Source organism: Taudactylus pleione, unplaced genomic scaffold (genome assembly GCF_031769625.1).
Source record: "Taudactylus pleione unplaced genomic scaffold, aTauple2 ptg000053l, whole genome shotgun sequence".
Classification (NCBI taxonomy): domain Eukaryota; kingdom Metazoa; phylum Chordata; class Amphibia; order Anura; family Myobatrachidae; genus Taudactylus; species Taudactylus pleione.
Genome location: NW_028284455.1, coordinates 31,271,054 through 31,295,766, shown reverse-complemented (window position 1 = coordinate 31,295,766; position 24,713 = coordinate 31,271,054). Strand labels below are relative to the sequence as shown.

General features: G+C 41.0%; 1 pseudogene; it reads left to right on the top strand.

Moving 5' to 3' along the window:
• The first annotated feature begins 220 nt into the window (after positions 1–220).
• Positions 221–15,716, top strand: LOC148535337 (E3 SUMO-protein ligase KIAA1586-like; annotated as a pseudogene).
• Positions 15,717–24,713: the final 8,997 nt, after the last annotated feature.

Here is a 24,713-nt window from a genome sequence, read left to right as displayed (position 1 = left end):
ATGTATTTCATGATTATAGTTATTGATAAAAAGTCTGCATGTATTTCATGATTATAGTTATTGATAAAAAGTCTGCATAACTGTCTCGTCCACCAACAGAGAGATTCTTACAACTGAAAAAATACTTTTGATGGGTTTTGAAAATGTTAGAATAAATGTACCAATTTATATATATTTTATATTCCCTTTAGAAGAACTTTTCAAAGGTTTAACATCGACTATGGATGTGGATTGCAAATATTTAACAAATGAGGATGTTCAGTGTGACAATGAAACAATAACACTGCTTGTTAATGTTAGTAGACAAATAGAAACTCCACCTCATGATTTAATGGAAAATGTTGAAAGCATTTGTACAGGGGAAAAAAACACACTGGCAGCATTTAATGTGCTATTTTGCAGTTGCAAAAACATTGAACTACTGCTTGAGTACATTTAAAAATTACCATGAAATGTTTTGAATGAGAAAAAATAATTGAAGTTTTACAAAGCATCAATGAAACTAAATATTTCACTAAAGATTTCTCAAAATTCTAATGATGCATTAGAGGAAATGGGAAATTTTGCTGCCGATGTGGTTCTGGATTTTTCAACTCACAATATTCAACAGCCTTATTTAATCAACAATCACTAACAAACAAACTTACTTGGCACTTGGATGTTTCTTCTTGTATCATAAACATAAGTTTGAAGAAGGAACTTGCTTACTTTGGATAATATACTTAAGATAATGATTTTTCGCTTTAATTTAGTTTTTCTTAAGAATAACACCAAAAATAATCACAAATAGTTAATTTCCCACCCCCCCAAAAAAATAAAAATAAATAAATAATTGTATACTTGTTTTAGTTAATTTGGAACTTCTATAGATTAAAAAATGACAAATACACTAACAAATGTTAAAGTAAAATTACTTAAGTTTTGAGCTTTAAAATTCAATAAAAAGTAATTTCATTCTCAAGGTTTAAAACAAACCAAATTGAAATATATATATATATATATATATATATATATATATATATATATATATATATATACATATATTTACTTGGACATTTGGTTTACTAGAAATAAATATTCTAGTATGTTAATTTTCCAAAGTTGAAGTTTGGCATTTAGCTTGTTTGATATCGTAGATTAGATAATGCATCTTAAGAATAACAGAAAATAACTTTTCATAAAAAAATCCATCTCTAAAAAAATGTTTTGGTTGACTTCAACTAGCTATAATTAATATTGCAAAAGTTTAAATAATAAGTTGAATTCTTTATAAGTTATGGATGCAAACAAACAGAACTTCTCTGTATGAAACTTGTTTTTTCTTGATTTGATTAATCAAAATAGATAAAAATGTACAATATTAATGAAGAGAAGATCAGTGATTCAGAGATTATGGTGAAATGAGGGATATAATTTGCCTTTTTCTGTGATTTGAGAGAAGATGGGGAAAATGTGTGTGGCTTAGTATAGCAGGATAACCTGGCTAAACCTGGAAAGTTTATGGATAAGGATAATGAAATAATAACTCCTGCATTTACTGTAGGTGACAGTGAGACAGGTGGATAGATGTTGGGCCAGACAGTGACTAAATTAGTAAAATCAGGATTTGTTTCAGTTAAAGCAGGCGGGAAGATATATGAGCATTTTTCAGTATGTTTTTTTAGTATGTGTGTCCATAGAGGTTTAAGATGATTTCCTTGAATGTATGTTTTGGGTTGTAGAAGCTTTGCATAAAATGGTATGATGTTTGTGTGTGTGGAGGTGCACTTATAATAGGTGTTAGAAACTGAGTTAAAAGGTTTTGGGAGGGTACTGTAGGTTTGTGTTTTCTACATGGAAGTGGGTGTAGCTTGAATGATAACCATGTGTTTATGAGTTTTGTGCAGGTAGTGGAATAATGTAAACAACTGAACAAATATATTTAGATGAGCAGACACAATGCTAGTATTAGGATGGTGAAGTTGGTCTAATAAGGTATGTTCTTGAGAGGAACACGCTGTCTGCGAGATGTGTAGACTGTCCCATGCAATGATATGTTCAGGGTCACGGTCGGCTTACGTGGGTAAGTGAATCCTTTTAGGGTGATCCTTAAAGTACATGTCACCTGCTAGACCTATCTAAAGATTTGTGGGTCTACATGCCTTGAAACTACTTGTTCTTTATATGTTACAACATTGAACATTGGCATCCTGCACTGGTTGGAGATAATGAGGTAACCTACCGGATAGGTATGCTGCACCAAAAATTCATGTGTTTAACTGGCTACCAGTTCTCAGAAGTATTGCTTGGTTATGCTTACACTTGTAATTAGGTGGAGGAATTACAATAAAGTTGCCCCATGGACCCAGGGGCTGGAAGTGCAGTTGGAGGCTAATGGAGGTGTTGTTGTGCAGGCTGGAGGTTTTTACTAAGATTTAAATAATAATGCCAATGATTTCCCTCAATATTTTGCCAAATGCAACCTGCAAAGTCCCCCTAGTCGGTGTTCTGCTCTGCTCAGCTGCTGACAGCCTAATGCTACCTATGCATTAGCCATCAATCTCATGCACAAGCCTGACGATTTGTCTGCATCTGTTCACACAGCAGCGACCACACAGTGCCTAGATGGCTTTGCAGATGGTGGAACGACTACATTGGATTACCATTGATGCATCAAAGAGACCACTTTTGATCTTGGGTAGTACTAAGACCACTTTTGAATTTGGGTAGTACTAATCAAGTGCATACAACATGTTATGTGAGGTTAACAATGTCTGCTAAAAACCAAACAGAAAATTGCAAAAGTCCTTAAGTATTGTTGTAAAATGTGCACCATACTGTCTCATTATACTTTAAGAAATGTTTTTTTAAATTTTTTATTATACCAAACTAAGATGAGCTATCTTAGTTAACATTCCATATACGCCTATACAAGGTACATATAGGAATTTACTCATACCCATTCTCCTAAAATCTCAAATAAAGATGCAAACCTGAGTATTCTTTCACTTAATTTAAAACTAAGACTAGCTTTCAAAAAAAATTTGCACATTTTGATGTTTAAACATACAGCAGTATAAATTTAGCCTTTATATAATAACATTACTCAGCAGCAAATGTTTTATTGCCTTCAAAAAATGTGTTATGTTGTACTCTGTACTTTCATTTTACAGCCTATGTTCAGGCATTTTTAAGGAGGTATTTGTGGAAAGCACTGTCATTCTCATTTACACATCTAGAAGTGTTATGTGAAAAAAGTAAAACTAGCATCACACGCACAGTTACGTGAAAATTTGATGCTTTGCCAGGCCCCTCCCAGTTAATAGCTCACCCTCTTATGAAAGGAAAGTCTCAACAGCTCATACAGAGAAATATTTAAGAAAAAAGATGTGTAATCATAAAATATGATTTACGCACACTTAGGAATGATACATTTTGAATAACAAAGCATACAAGCAGCATTTAATTTTTTTCTCCAAAAAAATGAATTATCTCAAACTTTTAAAAACATTTTATATTTCAAAATTAAGATTTTTTCCGCTTTTTTACCAATACTTTTTTTATCCAGTGAAGAAATGAAATAAATCATGACATCCAAGGTGAACTTTTTGAAATATTAGTAATTTGAATCCATATTATATAAACAATATCAATCTGTTAGGAAACAAACATAAGATCAAATTATAATTTCATTATTTCCACAAATATAAAGTAATAATAGATGTATTGATATCTATACTAAAAACACTGCAACTATTAAACTGAAATTTACATAGATTAAAAAAATATAATAAAATATAGAAACATTTTCCTAGTGAAAAATAGGGGCAAAAATATTTTGTAGATTAGCAAAAATTATGTTATCGCAAAAGGTATGGCAGGTTTTTAATTTTATTCAAATTTAGTCAAAAATTGCAATAGAATTATAAAACCTTAATTTAAACACATTAAGCTGTAAAAAAAAGAAAAAATATTAGTAAAGGTAACTTACCTGTAAAATAAGCTCTGGTTAAATTGGCCTGGGTCTGATTACCTAAAAGTGAAGGATTCATCTACAAGGTAGGTACAGATGGAGCCGTCTTCATTGTTGCACAGTAGTAGCGCCATCCATACCGCGATGCGCTCTCATCGAGGCATAGATGAGCGTGGCTACATCTGTATCATCATCAATTTCTGGGCTTGGATTGAAGTAATTCACATCCGTAATGTTAAATTGCAGACATAAATTGTGTAACATGCAGCAAACTGTGAAAATATAGCAAACTTTTTCCACTTTATATTGTAGTGCCCCACCTGATTTATCTAGACAATGAAAGCGACTTTTCAAAATGCCAAATGTTCTTTCAATTATAGAATGAGTTACAATATGTGCAAAATTGTATTTGAATTCAGATCTGCTTTGAGGTTTTTAGATGGACGCCAATAGCCAAGGCCACCATCCGTAACCACTATCCCCTACAATAACAAAAAAACTGAATTGAAATAAACTATTTAAAAAAATAAAACTACACTAATATTAAACAAATTAATCAATATAATATATACCTATAAGCCAACATGAATTTCCAAATATTTGAATTCTTGAAAAATGTATTAATTCTGAAAAATATAGCTGTCATGGATTGACCATGGATATACCACACATACATGAATAATCCTTTAATTGGCATCACATGACTTGCATATTTATAGAATAGAAATGCTTACGATTTCAACATATTTTGAAGACGTGATTATCAAATAATAAGCAAGTAAATCCATTTTTAAATATTTTACACTTGAAGTGTCAGTATACTTAAACTAAAAACTCCTACAAAAAAAACTAATAAAAAAAACAACTACAGCTAATCACATTATCAAACATTTTATAATAATAACTATTGAATATTTATAATAAAAAACAGCTGATATTCTTTGGGTTACTTGTTAATTATCCTATAAGTTTCAACCCCCCCCCAAATATAAAATGGTCACATAGAGGTTTTTTTTAACATGTGTCTTTTTGGCGGTGTTTGTCATTTTCACCAACTAATAACTAATTAGACACAGTAGTAATGTCCACAATATTTTCTAACCTACTCAGCATTCCCATTATGGCCCTAACTGTTTGGAGTTTGTATATTCTCCCTGTGCTTGCGTGGGTTTCCTCCGGGTACTCTGGTTTCCTCCCACACTCCAAAAATATACTGGTAGGCTAATTGGCTCCCCACAAAAAATTGACCATAGTGTGCATATATGTTAGCATGTGGTAGGGATTATAGAGTGTAAGCTCCACTGGGGCAGGGACAAGATGTGAATGGTAAGATATTCTCTGTAAAGCACTGTGGAATATGTGTGCGCTATATAAATAACTGGTAATAAATAAATAAAATAAATACACTAAAACAATAGAGCTGACCCTAGGGGTAAACCTTTAACAACAAATGTTACTACTTGCCCAGCCCCCATCTGTTCAAATTAACCATCCAAAAATCATAAGATTAGTGCATGCAAAGGAAGTATTCAGCGGAGCAGGTGTAGTAGTCCTCTTCTCTGTCATGGTTCCAGATAGAGAATTCCACCAAGATGTCCACCACATGCATCACGTTTAACTCACGCACCTCCCTAGCCATTTGCTGTGTTTCATACATAAAATAGAAGAGTGCCCGGAACAGGCAGGATGTTTCCTATGACGGGGACATGCATGTCCAGGAAAAAGTCAAATCAAAATCCCTAGTTGAGTGAAGATTGGCATTACAAACAAAAACAAGGTAGGTAATCAAAAACCAAAAGCAAATCAAGTGCTGTTTCCAAAAAGAAAAGTCAAAGTAAAATTAACTGTTTATAGGTGACAGCTGCATCGCAAGTACTACGTAAATTCAAATAATAGAGACACATCCAACTTACACCCCAAAAGCTGACAAAAAACAATGGCAGCTATGGGTGACTACAATATTTGAATTTAGTACTGCAGCAGCTCCTCTGGAGCAGCCACTCGTCCGCCACAAAAAACATACAGTCCAACAGCTCTTGAACCATGTTGCTATGACACCCAAACACCATGAGATCAAAGAAAACGGAATAAAAGATAAAGACTGCGGCGCTATATAAATATATAGAGTACATTCCTTTTAGATGCAATGATGTCAAACGCTGGATAGATTCAGTAAGCGTCAATTTTTCTCTGGATGTAGTTCTGGGTATAGTAGTTGCTCCGTTACAACATAAATGGAGACATCAAACAAAAAAAAAGGGACCAATGTGTAGTACTGTTTTAAACACCATCAAACATAAAAATGTCATTCAACATGGGATGTCTATTCCAAGAAAATTATCATCGCGTATCCCACTCACATCAAGTGTGGCAAATACATATAACAAAAGGTATCTTTGATGATGGTATTGTTCCTAAATAGATTGGCGTACCAAAACTCACTTCTTTTTGTTATATGTAAAAACATATAAAGGTATCTTTCTTGCGGATTAATTTGGATGGGTGGATGTAGCCCCGTTCAAATATATGTAAGTACTTTATGATAGCATACCCAAACTCACGCTGTATTGTAGATGTTAAATCATGTAAAGGTTTCTTTACAATACAAGATATAGGGTCGTACCCCAACTATCGTGAAATAACACAGTATGACTCCTGTAACGTTTTCTTTATCCACCAAGTTTGATCCTTCAATGTGAAGCTTCCAAACTATAGATCCAATACGATTTGTATTTGTCCAAACAATTTTAATTAATAATCCAGAAAAGAAATTCCACAATAGTATAAAAAATTTTTTTTAAAAAGTGGTGCAAACATACCACCATAAAAAATACAAAAATTAAAAGTAAATAATTCAAAAAGAATAAAATCCAAGTATTGGGCTACTCACACCTTCAGTAAAATGTCAACGTGTTTCAATCCAATGGGACCTTTTTCAAGACATGCTACTGGTGTGGGGAGCTCTTTATTTATGTGAGAATAGACCAATCAATTGTACACAGGAAATGGTCATCAGTTGTGCAATCACTCATCTAAACCAGGTGGAAAATTATCTATAAATAACCTATATATAATTTATGTAGTACTTGCGAAGCAGCTGTCGCCTATAAACAGTTAATTTTACTTTGACTTTTCTTTTTGGAAACAGCACTTGATTTGCTTTTGGTTTTTGATTACCTACCTTGTTTTTGTTTGTAATGCCAATCTTCACTCAACTAGGGATTTTGATTTGACTTTTTCCTGGCCTTTCCGGCTTCAATAAAGCATTTTAGCCACTTTAGAGATCCCCCTAGGTGAACTAGTCATGCACAAACACATGAGACAAAAACCTGTCGGTAACAGCAATATACTGAATACAACAGAGCGGAGGGCAATGCTGAGGAGGGGGAACAACGCTGCACCTTGCTTACAAATTGAGTAAAGCAGAATACAATGATCTATAATCGACTGTATCACTACGATATTTAACAAAATATGCCAATCTAAAGAACCATCACCTATAAATGGGGCCACTTTAGAAGTATCCTGTAATGGTCACTTAGGATATCTGGCCAAAGTAAAGACCATAGAAAAAATAACTACATACACCACTATTGTAACAGGGGCTGGCAAATGTCTGGCACACAGAGACTCATGAAAGAAATATAGACTGAACCAGCAGTATATATGTGACAATTACTGCTGCAACAGCCTGTATTTCTGTAATGAATCTCTTACGCATTGGTTATGTTTTCTTATGAAGGCCAGCACAGCATATTGCTACTGCTACATTGGAGTACCAGAATTTCATGGTTATATACAGATGTGTCCTCATACACCTTTCCTTGTTTGCTTCATTATACAGTCCTTATATGCTGGACCTTCCACCACATATTTCAACCATATACAGAAGGCATGCAAGCCTCTATTCTGCATGTATCACAGTGCTGAGCTTCTTAGTTGTTTTTATAAATAAATAACTATATATATATATATATATATATATATATATATATATACACTATATCTAGATTTCTGGAAGGAGCAGCGGCACTTACATAGTGTATACAAGTATATTTATATTCACTAAATGTAACCAATGTTTCGTCCCTCGCACGTCCATTTGTGGAAGTGAATATTGCACCAAGTAAAATGTCTTGCAAGCCCCAAAACATTAATATATTAAATTCTATAAAAAAATATACTTGTGTACAGTCTCCAAGTGCCGCCGGACCTGACTCCACATTTCCTAAATATATACAAAGAGCACCAGAGCCACTATTCTGCATGTATCAAAGTGCTGGGATTCATAATAACTTTTATAAATATATATATATATATATATATATATATAAAAAGCACTAATCCACGGCACTCACCATTCCTAGATTTGGGGTGCAACATGGTATGTGACCACATTGTTTAAATAGAAATCACAGGGGCTCTGCACTCACCATAATAACTAACAATAATAATAATAAACATAATAAACAGTGGGGTTTTGGTTCATGAATTGATCAATGCATTTAAGCTTGCAGCCCCCGTCACGGGACCCCACTTTCCTGCAAGTTCCTACTCTATTGCTCAGAATTATAACATGGATATAGCCATCACATTAGTGTTAAACTCAGGGTATGCTATCAAGGTTTAAAGCTCACAGCAACTTTGCTTTTAAATGTGAGACAGTTACCAAGCACACCTGTTGCAAAGCACCTAAGAAAACAGCTGACACAAGTTAGATAACTAGTTGAAAAGGGTGCATGAGAAAATGTGATCACAAAAATTATTAATTATAAAAATTAATCATAATAAACAAAAAGCACTAATCCACGGCACTCACCATTCCTAGATTTGGGGTGCAACACACCTGCACCGCATTACCTCTCAAACACACCATTGGCCTAATATGATTACACTTACCACTCCAGCTAGTCCTTGCACACACCTGCACCGCATCACCAATCAGCAAGTCCCTGCACACACCTGCACCGTATTACCTATCAAACACATAATTGGCCTAATCTGATTAAATTTATCACTCCAGCTAGTTCCTGCACACACCTGCACCGCATCACCATTCAGCAAGTCCCTGCACACACCTGCACCACATTACCTTTCAAACACACCATTGGCCCCATGAGTCACCTGATCACACCCCCACCCCCGGAAGTGCCCTACATAAGAACCTCAGAAGCATTGATCCTCTCACACTTCCTTGAAGAAGGCACCTGTGCCGAAACGCTTTGGAGACCCTCACATCAAACCCGACACCGATCCAGGCTGACCTCCACTAAAGATCCCCATCAGGGACCACCAGTGCAGAAAGCTCTCAGCCCACCCGCCTGCTGGTCCACACCGCTCACACCTCCAGTGACCGGCTCCACCCCGGACCAGCATCTCTCCCCCCCTTGCTCCCAGGCGTGCTCAGCAACTCACTCCTGGCCAGGGGTGTCTCCACCGTCGATCCCCATTTCCACAAGGGACCGTCAGTGATAAGAGCATCCCGCACATCCGGCCGCAAGTCCGTCCAGCCAACATCGCCAGTGACCAGCTCCATCCCGGTCACACTTTCCACATCCCCCCTCCTCCCTGGCTTTTTTTGAATCAGTATCCCGGGCAGACCACCCCCCAGGGGTGGTCCCAGCACACACGCTGCAACCCAGCCTCCCAGCGGCTCACCCATCCACACCTTTGGCTCCGCACCACCAGCGGCACGACCAAGAGCCAACTTCAGCTGCATACTCCGGTCGCTGACCTCCGCAGACCAATCAGAGCAGCCGTGCACCTGCAGCACACCAGCAACACGCTGATCCAACTCACCAACAAACCTGCAGCTTCCAACCTATCTGCAACGGCCGCAACGTCGACCTACATCACCATAACAAAAAACCTACCGGTAGGTAAGTGCTGCCAAGACTCACACCAACACACGGGACACCGCACAGGTGTTCCAACCCACTGCATATCCCCCCACCCCCCGAGACTTCCTAGACTGTCGACCATAGGTCCAGCAGGGGTGACGTGCAAGGTCACTGAACCGCACGGGAAGGAGCCATCTAAAAGGGTCCACCTACCTCCCCAGTCTCATCACCACCCATCACTGAACCCCACCCACCTGCCCAGGATCTTAACAGAGCAGCATTGTGACTACTCAATAAAAGATTTTGCCCCAATTTACTGTGTCTCGCTGGCCTCATTTTGATCTTATTCCATTCCCCTTTTCACATTACTCCAAACTACACTCCATACCCAATCACACCCTCCTCACTCCCAAAACACCACCACCACCACCAGAAGAAACATTCTAATTAACACCACTCACAAACACACACAAGTCATCACCATCACCACTACTAGCAGGAAGAGCGCACCTTACCCCCCCTACCCCCATACGTTTTCAGTGCGGGAAAGGTACTTCCACACAAAGGTGCAGCACCCCGAAACCACAACACACCACCCCCTGGTCAACGAGAGCACAGTTCTACCGCCCATCTTCATATGTATATATATATATATATATATATATATATACATATAGGTGCAGGAAGAACCAGTGGCATTTCGAGACTTGGGACCTGATTCAGCAAAGGACACTACTGCAATCGCAGGTGCAATTCTTCACAGAACGCAGTTGCGAAAATATGCTAATGCATCCGAAGCATAACCGAACATAAGGACGTCCACTGCTAGTTTCTCATATCCATCCAATGTCTGTCTCCTGCATAGACATCATTAACACCAACACTACAACTCTCCTGACATGCAGGGAGCTTTCAAGCTACGAGTAGGTTCGCAAAGGCTAACTTTTACACATCCATTAAGCTGCGTTTAAACTTTCAGGCACGCTTCCATTTGCCTAACCACCCACCATTACCGCCACCAACTGCTGACATCCTGTCACTCACTTTTGGACTGAATCCTCTGTGCGGCCGTAATCGTTAAGACAAACACTGCTCGTGCACAATAATTCTTACACACATGCACAATGTCAAAAAATAACTAATTCTGCTAAAAATAACTAATGACGCTGCTGTATTAATTATGCACACCCATAAAACGCCCGTTTTGACCTTTAAGCAAGCCTGCGTTCTGATCTCCACTCCCCGTTTTCAAGCACCTTCCCCTGTTACCACCCACATACGCCTCCTCCTGTCACTCAAATTAGCAGACATTCGCTATTTAGCGAACAAATGATTTTCGGCCGCACTGACTGGTTCGCGCATGCGTATTACAATCTGTACGCATGCGCAGTTGGGCAAACATCGCTCGGAACGAACAAGCGGCTCTGAATCAGGCCCATAATCCAGTCTCTAGATGCTGAGAGAAGGGCCCCTGATGTGATTGCTGTATCTACTGAATTAATCGACGATTGTAGCTAAGTAATATAATAAATTTACACTTTTATATTCAATTTGTTTGTTTGCATCATTTCTGGGAATCCACCCATCTGGGATCCTTTAGTCTGAACACACCTGAAACAGCTTTTTATACATTTGATTGTTTTTATAAACTTTAAAAAAATATATTATTATTATTATTATTATTATTAGAAATGTTTTTATATACTATTGGAATTGAATTAATAGAGTCCGATTTGCATTTCTTTTTGACATTGTCAGTACTTAATTTTAGTAATATTACACAAGGTTTGATTTACTATATTGTTATAAGATATTATATAAATGAACATGTAGAGTTAATAATTAAACTTAGGTAGACACTTGGTGTGTCTTTTTTGAATTGGACAATGGTCACATAAAAAGAGGACAATGGTCACATAAAAAGAGGGAGCCCAGGGGCCTCCAATTGGCCGAGAAACTTGTCCATTTATACCCTATATGACAATTGTGTAACTGTCTCATCTCACCCACCAGCATCAGCTATTGATTCTGCAGACACGGGCTTCAGTTGGCACACACTCCCTGTGATTACCCTGGCCACTTTGCTCTGTTTAGTGAACCCAGATTGCTCACAGTACCCACACTGCCTACCAGCGCCCCAGCAGCCCATACCTCAGCCACATACTATCACAGGTGGCTTAGACAACAATCCTTGCGGTACAAGGCAATATATTGACAGCCCCAGCCCCTACTGCAGACCACCGCAGAGGGCACAGTGCACCAGAGTCTGTAACCTCAGCTGCAGAATATTACAGAAAGCTTAGATGGAAAACAAGCATCGAACTACAAATCAACACATTCACAGTCCATGTCGCAATCCATTGCAGGCGGCACAGATCTAAAGCAGCATCAGGTTCCCAGGAGTTCAATTAAGATGGGCACAGAGAACCATACAGTGCAGTCAATGAAGGATGAGAGAGCTATATGCTCATAATTAATTTACACCATCCTGTAACTATTTAATTTCCATGCACATAGTGTGGGCTGAGCCACATCAAGCCCAGATATTAATGGTTCTTTTTTTTATAAGGACTGGACGCTTAACAAGTTTGGATACTGACTAACTTACTATATCTAACAAATTTCTGGCTAACTAAGCAACACTTACATCAACTGGGTGATCAATACTCGTACACAGTTGATATTAAGTTTCAGTTCCTAATTGAACTGGACTGATATTTAGGGTAACTCATAAGTGTTGATACAATGTTGAGACAGCATATTTGCAAACTAGCTTTGTATTTTTTAATTGTATGGTTGAAACTATATGTTCATATATCCTACATATTTTATATTGTAGTTTATTGTGATATTTTTGTCTTTTAGTATTAAAATGTTTGCATATACCCTTGCATAACAGTGCTATTTAACATTTTTATGTATCCCTGCAAAGTAGCTCCATTTCTGTTGAATGTTTAGATGGTCATTTCCTCTTAAAGGCAGTGTACCAGCAGTGAATAAACAATCATTAATACAGGTTGAGTCTCCAATATCCAAAATGCTTGGGACCAGGAATATTGTGGATAACGAAATATTCCGTATTTTGGAATATTTGCATACCATAATGAAATATCTTGGGAATGGGACCCAAATATACACACAGAATGCATTCATGTGTTATATACACCTTATACACACAGCCTGCAGGTAATTTTATACAATATTTTCAATAATGTTGTGGCTCAAACAAAGTTTGTGTACATACATACAATTCAGTTATGTTTCATATAAACATTATACACACAGCCTGAAGGTAATGTTATACAATATTTTTAATAATTTGTGCCTTAGACAAAGTTTGTGTAAATTGAACTATCAAAAATCAAAGCTTTCATTATCTCAGTGAAGCCAAAAAAATTATTTATTTCGGAATATTCCGTATTTCGGAATATTTGGATAGGGAGACTCAACCTGTATTCAATTTATTGGTTATTTTTAAGTGTGACAAGCTTTCATTAGTGCCCTCTTGTTTTAACTTTCGGGGGTTTACTTAAGAATCACAGGATAAGTCTAATGGTGCATACACACTAGACGATATGCTCCCTGAGCGATATCGTCTAGTGTGTCCCCGGCAGGCTGTGCTCAATGTCGTTCATAACATTGAGCACAGCCGCTGAACGATATCATTAGCGATATCGTTCAGCGCCGGGCTCTCTCACCCATTCCCTGACATGCAGCAACCTGACGAGGTCGTCAGGTTGGCCTGCATGTCAGCCCGATGAACGAGGATGACGAACGACCCGCGGGAACGCGCGTCGTCGTCATCGTTCATCTTTTTTGTGTTAAAAATGGACGATAAAGTGGACGACTGAACGATAACGATATCGTTATCGTTCAGTCGTCCACTTTAATCGCCCAGTGTGTACGCACCATAAGGATAAAAAGAAATATCCATTTGTGTGGTCAAAAAATCAATTTGATTAATTCAAAAAGAAAAATAATTGGCTGATTGCATGCAGTGGAAAACTAGGCTGTAAAATATGGAAAGAAGTTTCAAACTTGGTGCTCGAGGCATAAATATCACTTCTCAATTGGCAGCATATAAGATTTTACCCTTTGGGAAAATTAAGGAAACAGCTCACCTCCTTGCAAAAAAAATGTACACACAAAAAATCCACTGCTCACGTTGAAATTGAAAGTTTTTTAGAAACCACAAAAAATATTCTGCTAAACATCAATACAATGTTTCCAGCTCCTCCATCCCTTTGATACTTTTGTCCATGAATGCAGAAAAAGCATTTGATAGCAAGGACTGGCAGTTTATGTCTAAGGTGTTACAAAGAATGGGTCTGGACCCTATCTGTCTCTCTGAAATGTTATCCCTCTACCAACATCCAAATGCTAAAATCAGAGTGAATGGAACCGTCTGTCACCACCTTTGAATCTCTACCCTCGCTCCTGTACTGCCTCGACATTATTTCCCACATATATAAACTTCAGGCTGAAGCATGGTTTTGTTCTCTCCCCACTTTAACCATACCCTGGCAGAGGGAACTGGGACTCACCATCTCTGACAGACAGTGGGAAGAAAATTTTGTTATATACCTGAATCTTCTCACATAGTGGTCTCAGTTGTCGAAACACATTTCAGATTACTTACAAGATGGCCCAAATATTCTTTGTAAAATGTTCAATGGTCTCTCTAACTCATGTTGGCATTGCAGAGGTATACTGGGGTTTCCCTTCCATATTTGGTGGGATTGCCCTAAGATTCGTGAGCACTGGATTAAAGATTTCCAGATCACCAAGGCTGTAGTTGGGGAGGGGCTACCGTCTGACTCTGGTTCCTGGCTGCATAACCTTATAGATCTTCCTATTTTAAGATATAAGAAATCTCTGCTTAAACATTTTATCAATTCAGTGAAAGCTGTAATCTCAATTTACTGGAAGGCCTCCACCACCCTCCAATATCTGTATGGTTTCTAAGAATAGATATGTATATGGAGGACATATAGTTTTTCAGACAGGATACATACCGAGGGTTCAACACTACATGGTTTGCCTGAGTAAAATACTGCGAATCTGCTGTGTATTGGGCTTGTCTGTAAAATTGGCATGGGCTGGTGAAGACCTATTGCAATATTTTATTTAAATCTAATTGCTGACCCCTGAAAGGAAAAATACAATTTATATTCATCTATGTATGTGCCCTTTTATGTCCTTTCCTCATTTCCCGCCTCCTCTTGTCCATGTATCTGTGTTCTTTCCCTATTTTTTTATTTTCTTATTATGTTGAAAAAATGCACTCACAATATGTTTGTACTTAGTGACGTCTTTCATTGTTGTTACTTGTTTTGGTAGATTTGTGACTGCAAATAAATGTTGATTACGAAAAAAAAGAGGAAATGCAAAAAGTCAAGAAGCAGCATTTGAAATCAGTGCTCATGTATTCAGAACAGCTTACTACATTGATAAAATAAATTGGCCTTATACTGACCATGAGAGCTGATGGAGTTCAGATGGAGCATATGCTTCAAAGCAGAATAGTGTACAGATTCAATATTGAGCATATTTTAGCTGAAATTAAGAATAAAATGGTAATCACTATTCTAATCGATGAAGCTACTATACTTTCTCGAAAATCAAATATTGTAATTTTTTTTAAATCTACTGTTGACGGTGTTATGAATCCGGTATAATTTCCTGTGGATTAGATAGAGTTAGACATGTTTATTTCATTAAGGATTCACAATTGAAGTATTGACCGAGATCTTTGTCAGTTTTTGTAGTGATGGTGAAAATGTCCTGCTCGGAGTAAAAGCCGGTGTAACTTTCCAGATCTAACTCTATGGCATTGCCTCAACCATAGGCTTTAACTGACTATGGATCATCTCCAGCAAGTCTGTTCATTCCAAGTACTGAAATCAACTCCAGCACGACTTTAAGCAAACAAGTGCCAGTTTCTACAGCAAGCACTTACTAGGTCTCATCCAACTTAATACTGTATTGCTGGTTCTCTGTGTCTCTGTTTCCTCGAGCTTTCACCTGAAAGCAAGTATTGTATTTAGTACCAGATATACAAGTTCCTGCCTGCTAACTCTGTTCCCAGTTCAGTTCAACGCTGCAGAACAATAACCTGTCTCAATAACTGTTCCTGGCTAGAGTTACCTGCTCCTTCACACTGTACTTTGCAATACCCAGCATCCAGGTATTCCAGCTTCAGCCAGGTTTTGGCCCATTCCGGTTTCAGTCTGGTTCAAGTATTCTCACCAATCTTCAGTGTGTACCATCTCCTGTACGGGAACCCAGACAGAAGGCTGCGACCTGCGTATTGAGTGTAGCGAAGTCCATACCTCCTTGTGGGGTCCCTGGCGAACACCACCAATATGTTAGATTCCGTGTCGCTGCACTGGATCCGAGATTCGGGACAACCAGTTACCGTATCAGTTAAGGAATAGAAGGGAACGAGTGAAAATTTGATACTGTGCTCAGTCAACTTTGTGAAAAATCTGTCATTAATGTTAATTATGGATTGTTATGGATTAGAGACTATCCAACCACACCATAGGGACGTGAAGGAAGAGCCCAGGACCTTCATCTTTATCTTATCCCAAATGCCATTTTGACATTAGAATCTGGTAGGAGGCTGGACACAATTGGCCAAACGTTATAAGGTGAGAGTTTAGAAAATGTGAGCATTTAGCAGTAAATTCTCACATTGGTCGAGTTTTATCTTAAAAATGGGAAAATATCTGGATTAAATTGTGAGTTTTTTCAGTCTAAAAAACATGTGAGATTGCCTGTTCCAGGGCTGTATTACATTGGCCGAGTTTAAAAAGTGTGAAAGTTTACTGCTAAATTCTCACATTTTCTAAGCTCTCACCCTATTACATTTGGCCCTATATATTTTAAACTCAATTTACTATGTTGAATCAATAAATGTATACAATTTTATCTGTGAAAGAAAACCTAGTATAATACCACAAGAGGGTGATAAGGAAAATATTTTATAAAGCACCACATTGTTGTCCCATATTTCAGTATTTTGTTTATATGTTTTTATGGTGTAAAACAGGGATACAATAAGGACTGCATCATTTTATATGAAGCTCTTCTGTCACTGCCCCCCTTTCACACATCTATTGTCAAATATTGTCATTATATACAGATGTGTGCTCATACATATAGCCTCCTTGCGTGTTAAACAGCTTTTCTGATCGCACCATGCCATCTTATTCACACAGTGATGTGAAGAGCTAGCACAAGCAGCTTCTGCTGATTAAAATGATATGCGGCATGCCTATGTTCTCTGTGCGTCTGCGGGTGTATCTGCATGCGAAACGCTACATTACAGTGTTACAGCCACTGACACTAAAGTAGCATTTCACATGCAGATACACCCGCAAATGCACAGTGGGCCTGATTGAGGCGCTCGCAAAAAGCGAGCGCTCGCTCTGAATCAGGGCGGACGCTTGGTTTTTAAGTTGCGGCCTCTTGGCCGCTCGCATAGCTGTGGGTTACCACCCACGGCTTATGCAAGCGGCCATGATGATGAGGCCTTGTGGTAGGGTCTCGTGGCCGCAAGCTCCAGAGAGCTTTCGGCTCTAACAGAGCCGGAAGCTCTCTCACTGACATCACTGGTGATGTCAGTGATGCCACCCACAAACGGCAGGCATTCGCTTGGGAACGCCTCCGTTTGTGAAGCCACCCCCCGGCCACACCTACAAAAGGGGTCGAGCTGTCAATCAACATCGACAGTCGCCCCTTTTGTAGTGAGTTCCGGAGTGAGCGCTTTTTGCGTGCACACTGGCCCACCATCGACCCGGTTGCGAGCGCACAGCGCTTGCGTCCGGGTCTGAATCAGGCCCAGAGAACATAGGTATGCTGCATATCATTTTAACCAGCAGAAGTTGCTTGTGCTAGCTATTCGCATCACTGTATGACTAAGACACATTTGAAGGTAAAAAGTCGCACGAAGTACGCTCAGAGCTATCGAGGCACATGGAGCCCCCGCGTTATGTGTGGCGCGACTTGTAGCGCATGGAGGATAGATGTATGTGGACATATCTGTATTACTCTTCTTTTTTATCTCTTCCCATCAGTAACAGTTGTGAGTACACATGTATTTTGTTGACTCTAAGGGCCTGATTCAGACCCGGTCACAAGCGCTGAGCGCTCACAACAGGGTCGAAGGTGGCCCAGAGCTCCGTCGTGCGCATGTGCGAGACCCGGATAGCTCCGGGTCTCGCACCAAAGGGGGCGTGCTGTCGATGTTGAGTGACAGCACGCCCCCTTTGGTGGGCGGGCTGGGGGGGTGGCTGCCCAGATGGAGGCGTTCCCATGAGAACGCCTACCGTCTGGGGGCGGCCCCACTAACATCACAAGTGATGTCAGTGGGAGAGCTTTCGGCTCTGTTTGAGCCGAAAGCTCTCTGGAGCTTGCGGCCACGAGACCCTGCCACAATGGTCTCAACGCAAGCCCGATGGTCGCGATGGTCTTGACCATCGCGACCATCTTCCTGGCCGCTTGCTATAGCTGTGGGTGGTCACCCATAGCTATGTGAGCGGCCAGGAGGCCGTTCTACAAAAAAACAAGACGGGCCCTGATTCAGAGCGTGGCCTGATTCTGACATCTCTGTTGTGTTATATTAGAATAAGCTGTTATATTTGTACTGTTCTACTTACTTTATACCCTTCAACCATTAGTATTCATAGTAAAAATGGCCTTCATAATGCTAATTATCAAAATAAAAAGTACTTGTTGGGTCAGTCAATACTGCACATTCTTCTTCAACCTGATAACTGACCTAGAAGTTCAGTAGACCTGAAGTGGGAGGGATTCTCAATGAAACCTACTACATTGATATGGTGGTGTGGAGTGATATGGATGTAATATGGAGGACAGTTTTGTTGACATATGATGAAATGGAGAAATGTGATAAGAAAACTAATTTAAACTAATCTATTTTACTTCAATTTATTTGCATTGTTTTCTTGTTCTCTACCATGCTTACATAGTCATTCATATTCTCAATTGCTATGTCTTTCATTTGTTGGCCTTTAATCAGCCATTGCCTTTATTTTTCTATTGAGCTTCCAGTTTACTCTAGTTAGGTCTCCATGGCTTCTCATGCAGAATTATTTCTATATTGTTTGTTGAATATGCTGTTTTTTTGTGTATGTTCTTCTGTCCCACCAATCTGTTTTTCTTTCATTTCCTTTCTATCCTTTCTTCCCTCTCTTTCCTCCCCCATTCCTAACCCTAGATATCTGTATCGGATCCTGAAACTTTACCCGAAACTGTTGCAATAATCCGAAGTTGGGACGCATGGATCGGTGATTTCTTCACCTGCCTCTACGCTGGCTAAGTTACATATTTTATTGAAAAATATTAAAGGTTTAAATGTCATGGAGCAAGGCTAATCTGCTACACACAATACATGTAGATAGGGTTGATGTTGCTTTCATTCAGGAGATGTACTTTAAGCAGACCGCTGCAGGTAGAGTAGACACTACCGTCAGTCATTCTTTAAATGAGAACACGACTTCCAATTAGTGGATACCTGGAGACTTTTACACCCAGCAGAGAGGGACTGCACTTTCTACTTGCATCCCCATAATTATTATTCAAGGATAGAATATTTTTACATCAGTCATAAATCCCTTGATTTGCTACTTGCATCTACTATTGGCCAGATTACTACAACATGAATCAACTATATCCATCATGTCACTTGTTCTATACCCACGGTCTTCCTTTCAACTGATGCCAAGAAGGCCTTTGATCGTATGAATTGGAACTTTATGGGGGGAGTACTGGAGCACATGGGTTAGGGTGAGAGATGTCTCAATAAAATGTTAGCGCTATTCAAAAATGTCTCGGCACACGTGAAGGTAAACGGTGTTCCGTCTAATACCAGGGGTGCTCCCACTCACCTCTTATCTTTGTATTTTGTATGGAGGCCTTTAGGTCTAACATATACATTAAAGGTGTGCTTCTTGGCCCCACTGACTACCATCTCGCATTGTTTACAGATAAACTATTGGTTATCCTTACAAGTCTATTTACAAAATTTCCTAACTAAATGCAGGAATTTGAAAGATTTAGGTGCAAACTCAATTAGCTGTGATAAGCCGTTTTTGGCTGTTTTCTGGCGTTAACTTCACATTGTAAACATCCAATACATTTTCGCCATATTCAATTGCGAGGTTTTCGCCAGAAAACAGGAGTAAACTTTTTGTGTGTTTTGTTTTTCGGGTGTTTTGTGTTCTATCGCGTGAATGGTATTCAATTAGAAATCGGCTATAACTTAACGCCGGTTTTGAGCGTGTTTTTTCAGGTCCCGGAGGGTGGTGAAAAAATAAAAATATATATATATATTTTTCAGTTTTTCAATAAGGTAATCATTCATTTATGTTTTCTTTGTTGATCCTATGTTATTGCTGTTTTTTTTCAAGATTTTCTACTGTTTTGAAAAGCTTTGCTTTTTACTTTAGAGTCATATCCTGTTCCTGACAGGAAGTCTGTCACTCGCGAGCAGGGACATTCAGGGAGAGCAGCTAATATAGTCAGCTGTAACTAAACTGCAAATTTTCGGCTATATGTGTGGTTTTTTGACAGTAACACTATACTGAGACTACTCAGATGTTCATGATCCAATCAACTGCGGAGGGCCAGGTGGTCATGGTGGGTAGTGCTCAGGAAAATGCTCCATCTGGTTAGTGCAAGTGTCTAGTTCACGTCAGCATGTACTAGACGTGTCCTAAACATTCTCTCCAGGGGAGGTGATTACATATTATCGCTTATCTACTAGGGCAATATATTCGCTGTATGATCTCTTGGAGCTGGACCTGGAACCAAGGGTGCGCACAAACAAGGCAGTCACTGGTATGTCTAAGCTGCTGGCTGCCTTACATTTTTTGCATCTGCCAACTCTGGGCCTGATTCAGACCCGCTCGCGAGTGGCCCAGTGCACATGCGCACGATGTTGAGTGACAGCACGTCCCCTTTGGTGGGCGGGCCGGGGGCGTGGCTGCCCACGGGAACGCCTACCGTCTGGGGCCGGCCCCACTGACATCACAAGTGATGTCAGTGGGAGTGCTTTCGGCTCTGTTAGAGCCGAAAGCTCTCTTGGGCTTGCGGCAACGAGACCCTACCACAAGGGTCTCGTCGCAAGCCCGATGGTCGCGATGGTCTTGGCAAGATTCTGAATGGTTGGCTATTGGGTGAGTAGTATTGATACATTTGATCGTAAATTGTATTAAAATTTGATATATTTACTTATATGTTATTAAATCTTTTTTTTTTTTTTCCATACAGGTGATGCGTGTTATCCAAACAAGTCCTGGCTATCAAGCCCATTACCCAATCCTGAAAGTGTGGCTGAAAAAAAGTCGACCAGCGGACAAGTGTAACCTGTGTAACCTGTGAGGCCCTGCGGTCACTGATGTAACTGCTCCCCAGCTGCTGGCATCCGGTGAGTATTTTAGTCATTACTGCTTTGTGTTCTCTTTTGAAATATGCATGTTTCCCATCTATTTTCTCTTTGCTTTTTTTTTTACAGTACTGTATGTTCTCTCTCATTTCCTCAGTGTTCCAGAGATGGCTTATCGGTGCATCCCGCTAATGGCTTGCCTGAATCATTGAACCCTATAATGGTCCGTGTGACCTGGATGGAGACCCTCATATGCCACCAACTTCATGCAGACCAGCAGATATCTGTAACCTGTGAGGCCCTGCAGCACTGATGTCACTGTTTCCCAGCTGCTGGCATCTGGTGAGTATTATAGTCAATACTGCTGTGTTCTCTTTTGAATTTTTCATGTTAACCCATCTATTTTCCCTTCCCCTCTTCATTTTTATGGCAGGGAGGAAGGGGGGCTATAAGGGTGCAGGGATGGCTATATTAGTTAAAGGGGTGGGGGGTAGGGAGTATATAGGGGTGCAGTTAGTGAGCATAAGGTCAGGGGGTCATATAAGGATGCTGTGTGTGTGCAGCGCTGCCTATGTGGGTAAATGGGTGAGGGAGGGATGGCTAAGAGTGGCTTCTCCCAGAAGCGGTCTTCTCTCTCCTCGCTGTAGTGAAGCAGCTCTCTGTCTGCTGTGACTGTTCACCAAAGCTGTCCTCGCCAACAGCAAAAAACCCAAATTGATCTGTGGGCTGCACTGACACTATCTCCACACTGCAGACAGACCTTAAATAGTCCAGAGAAAAGAGCACCAAAAATGCTGATGAGTTAACTCTTCCCGAATTTTCCGACTCCCGGGCCTTGATTGGCTAGTTTACGCTAGAAAGGACGGGATTGGCTGAAAACATCAAAAGTGAGACTACTTCAAACCTCGCGATGCCAGCGAAAACGGGATTTCGTGCAGCACTGCGCTAATATCACGGGTAATTGAATCTGCACTATAGTGATCTCTCCAACTTTAAAATCAACTATAATAAATTAATACCCTCAATATTTTCCACCCCTGAAACCCTGATAAGGAGACTTCCAACAGTCCTACCCCTTGAAATAGTACACACTTCACACATCAAATAGTTAGAGGGCCTGCGTTTGGGGTGCTTGGCTCAGCTTGTGCCCCTGAACCATTCTTCCTTACTGAAACATATATGCTGGGAGCTGGAGGAACGGTCTTCTCAGAAATTCCCTTGGCTTGGCAGAATAAATATAATTAAGATAAATATTCTTCCTCGAGTTCTGTACTTATTCCAGACACTACCAGTCAAGATCCCCGCCAGCTTCCGGTCCGAATTACACAGTGCTGTGAGACAATTTGTTTGGGGTGGGACAAGACCCAGGTCCAAACATATGGTACTCTTTTGGTGGAAACACAATCTATCAGGCAGTAGACTCTAACAGGATTTTCGCCTAGACCAGGGCATAGGGAGTGCGACAGCGTATTTTGATAGAGGACTCGTTCTCTGTCTCTCTCTACCTTACCTTCCTTGGTGCCAGAAGATCCCACATGTTCCATACCGTAATATAGGCCCCACTCTTGATCTCTGGAGACGTGTGAGATCCCGTGGAGCTGTGAGGGTCATTCAGACCTGCTCGTGAGCGCAGGACGCTCGCAACCGGGTCGATGTTGCCCCACTGCGCATGCGCATGACGGAGGGAGCTCCGTCGTGCGCATGCGCAAGACCCGGATAGCGACGGGCTCTCCGTCGCTCTGGGTCTCGCACCAAAGGGGGCGTGCTGTCGATGTTGATTGACAGCAAGCCCCCTTTGGTGGGCGTGCCTGCCAGACGGAGGCGTTCCCATGGGAACGCCTACCGTCTGAAGCCGGCCCCACTGACATCAGTAGTGATGTCAGTGGGAGTGATTTTGGCTCTGATAGAGCCAAAATCACTCCAGGGCTTGTGGCAGCGAGACCCTACCGCAGGGTCTCCGTCGCAAGCCCGATGGTCTTGACCATCATCATGGACGCTCGCTATAGCTGTGGGTGGTCACCCACAGCTATGCAAGCGTCCAAGAGGCCGCTCCATTTTTATGGAGGAGGGCCCTGATTCAGAGCGAGCGCTCTGGTCAGAGCGTTCGGCTCTGAAGCAGGCCCTGTGTCCACTGCTAACTTTCCTCTTACTCCCCTTTTCCATATCCCCTCATTTCCTCCTCGCACTTAACCGATTTCCTTTCCACTCTTGGGCTGGGCTAGACTTGGTAGTCTCATGTCAGCGGGTAAGGTTAAATCCTTTGCCAATCTCAGCACTGAATTTAACCTATGCCATACTGACCATTGGCATTATATGCAGGCTTGCCATTTCCTCTCCTGTGAGAGGTTACACATAACTTAATTTATGGACACCTATGGTTTGATTTCTTTGCATGTGTGGACTGCATCGGTTGTTGCTGACATTTGGTGAAAATTTAATTACAATAGCCCCAGTAAAAATATATTTACTGAGAAAAATGTTGCTGTGTTCAATACTTATTTTACCCGATGTATATATATGGAAAAAAAAACCCCTTATAACGCGCTAATGTCACACGCCGGCCTGGAGACCCCAGAATCAGACCCCGTCGCTTACCTGTGCGGGCGCTGACCCGCGCTGTCTTCCGGCTCCCGCGCTGTACGCTGTTGTCCTCTGGAGGGTCCCGCTGCTGTGCTGCTCCCACGCCGGCTCCTGCCCACCGCTGGTCCCCGCTGACTACCTCCAGGAAGCGCTGTCCTCCGGTCCATGGGCGCGGCCATCTTGGATTGCCCATGTGACCCCACTTCCACCAATGAGGAGCCTTCTCCTTCTCTCTCAGCCTGTCAGCTCCCAGTGTCCACTATAAAAGGATCCCCAATGCTCACACAAGTTGCCAGTGCAACTAGTTTCTTAGTTTAGCTAAGTAGCCTTCCCACTGCGCTCCAGCCGCTCAGCTACCAACGGCTATCCAGCCGCTCCACGTAGCCTCTTAGCTACCAACGTCTACACACGGCTATCCAGCCGCTCCACGTAGCCACTCAGCTACCAACGTCTATCCAGCCGCTCCATGTAGCCGCTCAGCTACCAACGTCTACCCACGGCTATCCAGCCGCTCCACGTAGCCTCTCAGCTACCAACGTCTACACACGGCTATCCAGCCGCTCCACGTAGCCACTCAGCTGCCAACGTCTACCCACGGCTATCCAGCCGCTCCACGTAGCCTCTCAGCTACCAACGTCTACCCAGCCGCTCCACGTAGCCACTCAGCTACCAACGTCTACCCACGGCTATCCAGCCGCTCCACGTAGCCACTCAGCTACCAACGTCTACCCACGGCTAACCAGCCGCTCCACGTAGCCACTCAGCTACCAACATCTACCCACGGCTATCCAGCCGCTCCACGTAGCCACTCGGCTACCAACGTCTACCCACGGCTATCCAGCCGCTCTACGTAGCCACTCAGCTACCAACGTCTACCCTAGGCTATCCAGCCGCTCCACGTAGCTTCCTAGCTATCTCGTTACTGCCG